The sequence below is a fragment of the Drosophila gunungcola genome, unplaced genomic scaffold, assembly GCF_025200985.1.
Source record: "Drosophila gunungcola strain Sukarami unplaced genomic scaffold, Dgunungcola_SK_2 000001F, whole genome shotgun sequence".
NCBI classification, from domain to species: Eukaryota; Metazoa; Arthropoda; class Insecta; order Diptera; family Drosophilidae; genus Drosophila; species Drosophila gunungcola.
Genome location: NW_026453197.1, coordinates 2,572,252 through 2,581,219, shown reverse-complemented (window position 1 = coordinate 2,581,219; position 8,968 = coordinate 2,572,252).

Here is an 8,968-nt window from a genome sequence, read left to right as displayed (position 1 = left end):
TAATAAAAACAGTAAAGTAATAAAGTTTGTGTTTGAATTTTTCAAATGGTAAGATTTTTGTAACTTGCAAGGATATAAAAATAACATGAACAACAGGTGAAAATTTAAAAAGAGTTCCTTCTTGTTTTACTTAAACTTCCTAAATGGGAACAAAATACAAAAAACCGAACATGTTTTTGCTCAGCTACTACAAATTTGTTTAACGGATACAAATAAAAACAATTCATATATTTGAATATTAATAAATTGGTTCCTAGAAAAAAAAATAATAAATAATACTTTTTTTTAGCATATGGATTGTTTTCTATTAAATTTTAACCTTTATTTAATTAATTAATAAAATTTACAGTTTCAACTCGTTTAAACACAAAAGTAAAAAGTTCCAGAATAATTAAAATAAATCGCTTTATATTACAGATACATATTCAATTTGAAGAAGACAACAATTTTGACATAAATACAATTTAAATATATCCTTATCACACAAGTTTAAAAAATAAAATTGCAGTGCACTTACTTTTTCAGAGTACAAATAATAATAAATATAATTTTTTTTTTAGCATATAGATTGTTTTCTATTAAATTTTAACCTTTATTTAATTAATTAAAAAAATTTACAGTTTCAACTCGTTTAAACACAAAAGTAAAAGTTACCAGAATAATTAAAATAAATCACTTTATATTAAAGATGAATATTCAAGTTCAAGAAGACAACAATTTTGACGTAAATACAATTTAAATATATCTTTATCACACAAGTTTAAAAAATAAAATTGCAGTGCACTTACTTTTTCAGAGTGTGCGATGTCAGGCCTTCTAACAGATAACGATTGAAGCACACTGAGTCTTTTTTTGTTGAACATCTTCTCGGTTTTCAAAATGCGTGGTGAATGAATGGCAGTGGGAGTATATGCACGCCGGGGCATGAATGAAATAGTCCCGCGTATATCACACCCATGCCAACACAATCAAAGTCACCGCTGCAGTCCATACCTAATGGCTGTCGGCTCGTGTTATCGGAGCAGGAGTGGCCAAAAAGGCTCCCGCTGGCTTGTCTCCCACATAAATGCCTTTGGTCATGCCATATTTCAAAGGATTTGCAGGCATTGTGGTGGTCTCTGTGTTCTGCTTAAACCCCCCAGGCTTGTTTTTTGTTTTGATAAAGTTAATATTATAGAATTCTGCAATTAATCCAAGGGTATATTCAATTCGTTCTAGGCTTCAACTGAATTCCCCTTTTTATTTTGAAAATATTTCGATTTTATACCGCTGTTGATGCTGCTCCCGCTGATGTTTTGCTTATCAGCTTGGACTTTATATTATTTATTCCACCGACCCGTGTCTCTGCCACTGTCCTCCCGCTGTGCGGTGCGTATTTATTTTGTAGTAAAATCAACAGCCAAACCATGAAGAGAGGCCAATCTATCGGAGGACCGGGGTCCCAGATGCCCTCCATGCGATTGTTTTTGATTGATTGCAAGAGGAGCTGAGATAGCAGGAGTGCGGCGCAGAGACAGCGCTGATAAGTGGCGTTTGGGAAATGTGCGATAAGCAGTCAGGCAAAAGGTTATAGATTGCTGGCAGAAGATCGTGTGCTATCAACTCCGCGATCCTACCGGTTATGTTTAACTATTTTACGGGGAGGGTAGGGTTTTAAAGGCGAAAAACATTTATTTTTATAGTTTTTTGCGGCAACACCTTTTTTTTTTTTTAATTTCAAAAAAAAAAAATAATACAAAAAAAAATTGTATACATTTTAAACTGATGTTTTTTGCGAGGTAATCACAAACACTTGTTTTTTTGTTTTCTTTTTTTTTGAGCATTTTGAAGTGAATTACGCGATTTTAGCTAAAAAATTGCAGTAAATTTGATATTAAAAATAGAAAAAAAAACTTCGTGATTTAGATTTAGGTAGATTTTAAGTTTTGTTTTTCAAGAACTTCAAAAAATCGTGTTCGGGAAAATCGACTTAAAGTTTTTCATACGTGAACGATCTGGTAGAACGGCCGGTCGTTCGAAACGCTGGAATTCCGTTGGTATTACACAAATTGACATAAAATTTGTACAGAATATTCTCAACATATTGATGAATTAAAATTTTTAATTTTGTAAATTTTTAAAATAAACAATAATCTAAAAAAAATAGAGGTTAAAGTTAAAGGATGCCATTAAGTGCAGGGTGTTTTTTAAAGTTTTCAAAAATGGATATGGTAACAAATCCTTGCACAAAAAAAGTAAGTACTTTAAGCTCGATGTTCATTTTTACTAATGGTAAAATGTTGCCAATAAAAACATTGCAAAATATTGCTATTAAACATCTTTAAGGGCTTTATAAAAATGTTTTCTGCAATATAAAGTGCTTTTAATTCTTTAAAGTTCTCGAGCCAAACATTAATAAAAAATGTAATTTTAAATTAAATTGATTAAAATATTAAATATTTCGCAAAATATTTGTTTATGGCCGTACTAAGCTGCACAGAAAAGTATTTGGCAATTCCATGTGCAAAAAGTTAAAAAACGAGATTGCTTTGTTGTATTAATTTTCTATTTGTCATTTTGCCATTTCTGCCTTCTTAGATTTCGAGATTTTTCCGGAGATTGTTCAATAACACAAACGCTTGTCAAGCCAAAAATGGAAGTGAAAGCCCAGAGATGGAAATGCCGTTTTCGAGGAGGACAACTGACGGCAGACCCGAGGCAGCTGTTGTTTACTATTTGGGTACGATTTTGGGTCTCGGTCTCCAGGCTGCGGCGGTTGCTCCTTCTGTTCCTTGTGTTCCTGCTGCCGTTGCGGTCCATGGGATGCTTGCTGGGCCAAAAAATATGCCAGGAATTTAATTTTCCAATGAAATATGGAAAATATTATGAACATTGGTGGTGGCACAAGGCCGAGGGGTAGTTACGAAATCACAGGGGCGGAGGGGAATCAAAACAAAATTAATTCAAAATTGCTATCCCCCACAAGAGAAGAGATGTTGTCCAATTGCGGAACAATCCGAATCAAAATGCTCGTATGCATTGGGTGGGAACCTTTTAAACCATTTATCGTTTATTTTCGTTCTTTTGGGGTATACTCCTACGTATGCAAATCAACTGAGACGAAGTGAAAAAGAAACTTGTGAAAAATATAAACTTGGAAACGAGAGGTGTCCGAATAGAATTGGCGTCTGTAAGAACTGTCTCTCCTGGGCATTTGTCTGCGTGTCAATGAAATAAGTGCTCCGCCACTTGGCTGCAGTCTGCTGCACGTTTTATGCATATGAGTGGTAAATTCTAGAGAGCAAATCTTGCCAGTGTCTTTGGGCGTCTTCAGAAATTGCGAAAACTTTGCCCCTCTCGAACATTTTTGGGGGGACAGATGGCCTGGAGTGCTTGCAAACTTGAATTTAGTTAGAGAATTTCTTTGGTACTCGGTGTGCTTTTCAATGTTTCGATTGCATGCCGAATGCATAAAAGATAACAGCATTTGCTGGACCATTTCCGAAACACTTAAAATTGGACCAACAAAAACAAATCGAAATCTAAGGTTACAATTCACAATTAAAAATTCATTTCGTTCAGGGATTTGTCCTTTGCAAGGGCATAAGGGAAAACCATAGCTAATATAATCCTCATGTCGTTAAATGCTTGATCTGTCCAATTTCAATGGAAACAAAAGTTCTTCTCATTTCTCAACCAATTTCGAAACAATTTTCCCATCATTTTTGGCATTTTCCATTTGCGGCTTGCAGCTTGGCCATAATTAAAATCCACCCGCTGAGACGGGGCGAAAAACTATTTATCTAGCCAACACAAGTGCCAGCACAAGCAAAAAGACTAAAAGCAACACCAGCAGTTCACAACTCCAAGGCAGTTCGTCGTTGTCTGCTGTCATAATAAAACAGAAACACACAAAAACAACCGCCACTGACAAAAAATTACAAACAATTTAAGCAACTGTGAAAAAAGGAGATTAAAAAAAAAAAATTCCGGAAGAAAAAAGTGAAAATCTAGTTTTTAAAGCAGAGGCTACCAAATGCGCTGCAAGTATTTTTGGATTAATGGTTTTTGTGTCAAAATCGTTAAATATTACGTAAAAGTTATGAACCTACATTGCTTAATTTAAAGCTAAAGCCAAAAATTAATAAAGCTTGATTTAATTTATGAGTTTTATTATTAAGTTTAACAATTCAATTTGATACCCTAAAACATAAGTGGCACCCACTTAAGTGGCACACACAATTAAAAAAGTAATAAATATATTAAACGGTTTATAACTTCCATATGCACTTTAAATTGTTTTATTAATTAGGTATATATTGCATTTTAACAATTCAATGTAATGCCCTAAAGTGTCACACAATTGATGCAGGAAACCAATTGTTACCACTATTTAAAACCTATTAAGTTGTCATTGCTGTCTCACTCATAAAAAGGTAATAAATATTTTAAATGTCATATTACTTTCACAAGTACTTTAAATTATTACACCTGCTTTAAACCTTTGGATTAAATTTGCGAAAGTAAAGTCATGATTTTTGTTTAAAACACTATGTCTTAAGACTTAAGACACAAGCTTTATTGGACTTACGATCTAAGATGTAGGCTCAAGCCAACTTAAACTTTAGACAGTAAAATCCACAAAGCCAATGCATATGTTAAGATACCCTCACAGAGAGTATAAAAATAAAGCCGCTAAATAAATAACATGGCCATAAACGCATGAGGGGAAGGATGGGGACCGGGAAGTCGGAGGAATGTTGAAAAAATGCTGTTCAAAAAGTTGTGAAAAATTGCAGCACTTGCAATGAAAGAAAGTTTTAAGCGCTAGGAAAAGGATTTAGCTCGAAGAAGCAAAGGGTGGTGGCTAAATAATAGAGTAGCGAAAAAATAATAAACTCATAAATAGCATGACAAGTGTGTGGATGCGAGTGCAATGCTGTGGAGCAAAGGACTGGGACAAATTGGACTGCCAGCTGTGGAAAGAATCGCGAATCCCGAGCAATCCCGGAGGAGTGGCTGGCTTGAAGGATGAAGCGCGGCGGGACTGATGAAAGATTTACTGCAACGACTGCAGAAGCGGAGAATCGCAGAAAAGTAGATTGGAGCCGGTGACCCGTCGACCCTACGAACCCACCCCCTCTCTTTAGTTTTTCCCATTCCCCTACCAGACTTAAAACCAGCGCGGACATCGCAAATTGCTGCCGGATCTCCGGAACTCCACTGCAGACATTGTTTTAATTTGCAATCTCCGCACCACCCCCTTCTTTTGGCAGCAAATGTCAAACTTTTATAGAAACCAGTTTCTGTTTAATTCGGCTGCCCTGCCTTATTTTGATTTTACTCCATTTTATTTTGCCTCAGTTTGTTTATTTCTACATGAATGCAAAGGCAGTTTCCGGGCCGGAGTCACAGCCACGACCACAGGAACTTTTTGTGCGGCTTTCTTTTTTGCGGTTGGCTTGCCTTTTCTTATAGTTTTTGACAATCGCAAAACTTTCGGAACTCGGAACGTGTTGCTCTTGGCCTGAAAGTTTTTTAATGAATGTGTAGCGGAATATATACATAGGTTTTACTTCACGTCGCTCCTCCTCTTTTGGCATTTCAATTAAAAGCCCATAAAGTTTAAGGGTTCGCTAATTATGGCAGAATGAAAGAAGATCTATACGAATCAAGGCTTCACTACTGTAATAACATTAAAGGAAGTCGGCCAGCAATGGATTACTAGTTTTTCCGGAAATAATCACAGACGACTTTCTAGCAAAAAGCAAACTTTCAATGGACTTGTATTTTTGAGGGGAAGGAAAAAGTTTTGGCAAACTGCCGGTGGCAACATTACCCAAGAAACGCTTTGTACTTACAATGTAGCAGAAGTGTTCAAACTCGATTTCTTGCCAGAGGCGACAGATGTGAGCTTATTTAAATATTTGTCCTGATGAGCGTGACATGTGCACGGGTTCAATAATCTCACACGAGGGGTGGGAAATAGGGGCAGCAGGCCAATAAGTCGCATTTGAGTTCAATTGGTCGCAGTTCCGAATGAAATTGTTATTCCGTCCTGAAACCGGAACCATCGGAGACAATTGCTACAGAGCAAATATACTTGGCCTTGGGACAGTTGGGATCCATTTGTGTCCGATACGTGGGCCATAAATATAAACTATATGATGAGAATACTCGGATGTTGGACACACCCAACATAGTTACACAGTGAAAAAGCTAATATTTAAGACTAAAGTTCTGCATTTTTTTAATGTTTTTTACTTGTAAAATAGGCATATAGTATTTAAATGCTATTATTATAATAATGTAAGGATATAATCCTTAGACAAATAAAAGGAAGAAAATAACATTTTTGGGTAAAATCAATTTGAAGTATATCTTTACAAAAGACATTTTATTTTTGGAATTTAATGTGTTATATGTTTGGCTTCAGAGCTTATAAGATATTCAAATATAAGTATCCAAAGAGATAATTCTCTATTAAAATAGCTCTACACTTAAAATGTGACCACTCAAAAGCACTTAGCTTTACCTTAAAATGTTACTAATTATTAAAATCCGATAATGGAAGGGAACAATTTTTACGGTAAAAATGCGCTTCAGGCATAAATTTGTATTAACTTTTTTAATATTCTTTTAAATAAACAATTTTAAACTTGTATATTTATGCACCTTTTCTTTTGCCCAAAAGCTTATGCAACATTAAAATGTAAGTATTTCTGTCATGTTTATAATTGTTTTCAGTGCATAAATGGGAGCGTTTATTTACGTACGTGCAAGCGTACCTAAGACAAAATGAGACACATGCCTACATAACAATGAGTTCTCCCCCTAAGTTCGGGACCCAAACTCGGCCTGCTAATCAAGTTATGAATTATTTGGCATTTGCATATCCATCAACTGCATAGTCACGCATAGTTGATCAAGCAATTACCGGCGCCATAAAGACAACTCTTTTCAATTTGCCGCACTTAATCCCCCGACTAATTAAAACAAATCCCCACAGGCAACTCCCTCCCAAAATGCTTTCGACCGTGTGTTGCATGTTTGTGGGCGAACATTGCGTATACGACACGTTATCGCTGCGCAGACAATGTCATGGCTGTGTCCATGTGTCCATACACAACCGACCCCACCCGCCACCCGCTGCCTGCCATTCATAGACTATGCTTAAATATTTTCCTTTTATTAATTTTCCCAACCAAACTTGCACTGAAATTCCCAGCAGAGAGCACACCGAACATCGTACAACAAACAAGCTCAACAATTTGTTGTCTATTTTATGAAGGAGCAGGGGACAGGGACAGGGACTCGTCCACATGTGGCACGACACCGGAGGCATTGTTGTTGCATTAACCGAGCTCGCTTTGATAATGAAAAATAATCATAAAAGTGAATGTGACCGTGAATGTGGAGCGGTGCTATGATACTGGATGCAGGGGCGGAGAACAATGGGTGCAAAAGTGGGTGCAAAAAGTGGCACTTGCATGCTGGCATGCCACACCCTCACGCCACACATCGCTGGATCGCAGCCATTGTTATACGAGAACAAGATTTATTAGATGCCATCGAGCCTTTGCCGGACACGGAACATTTTCGCATTTCGATGGCAGCGATATGGCCACTTAAGTCTGGGATCGAACACGATGCCCGCTAATCTCGCTTAATCCAAATTGTCAAGCTTTCTCCGCTGGTGAAATGTTTTCTTTCTCATTTTATTTCGCTTCTAAGCAGACTCGATTCCCAAGCACATGGGATCTCAGTGAGTGGGTTTGCATTTTTAGTTGTTTGGGATGGAAAAGGACATATTTTATTTCCTGTTTGCCTTTGGAAAATTGATGTTTTGTTACGAATAACAACCTGACAGGGCTGGCAATTGAATCGGAAATTAAAAAGTTACTGGTCCCATCGGTGCCCGATCCCACGCCTTTTAACCCCTTTCCCCGGATATTATATTTTTTTAAAATTCGAATGTTAAAGCATTCAACAATTTGCGGCTGGCATTATCATTAATGCATAATCGTGTATGCGAATATGTTAAACTGCGTTAAGTGGGGATTGTTTGTGTAATGCGATGAAAGTGTTGCATAATAAACGAGTAAACAAGTGGCATGTGCCATGAACGAAGGGGGGCCAAACTGGTGTTGCAATCAAACATATTCCATGACTGCGCAAATGTAATTAATATTAAACATTTATCTCGCCTGGATAATGAATAATTGACTCAGTTTAGACATCATCCTTAAATGATACGTATTTATTCGCAGTTCGCAATTTTAGTTGACCGCAATTAGCAGCTGACCAGTCATCCGCATCGTTCCACTTCGTTTTAATTAAACAGCTTGCCTCATTTTGAGCGCACTCAGAGAAAAACCAATAATTTGTCTTGCCCATATTTCATTGCGCCACCCAGTCACCCATTTACCCACTCTCTCACGGATGTACGCCGAAACCAATCGTTTCTCTTAGCCATTGAAATTAAATTGGCAACGCAATGGTCTGGCTCTGACTACGGCCATGCCCACGTAGTCCGTTCCGGCTTTGGTCCCGCTCCGTGTCCGACTCCGTCTCCAGGGCTCGAAACAACGTTAACATTACCAATGCAAATGCATTCGGAGTCCCTGAGTGGATCCGGGGTCGCTTTTAATTGCTGCCAGTGATGGTCAGGGTGGCGGGTAACGGGGGACGGGTGGCGGGTGGCGGTTGCCGGGGTAACCATTTTACTTTAATTTAAAAATAAAATTTTCGCACATTACTCAAAAGCGGCGTTTTCTTGCCATCCACAAAAGTCTTGCCGCAATGACCATTGATGGGTATGTCTACACTGCCAAGCTGGGCAAAACGATTCCTCAAACTGATGGGAAAAGCAAACACATTCATATTAAGAAAATAACTTTCACAAAACATTTGTATTAAGGTAAAAAAAATTTTAATTTGTGATAACAGAAATACTTGTTTTGTCCATACCTTTTATGTTAATGTTCAA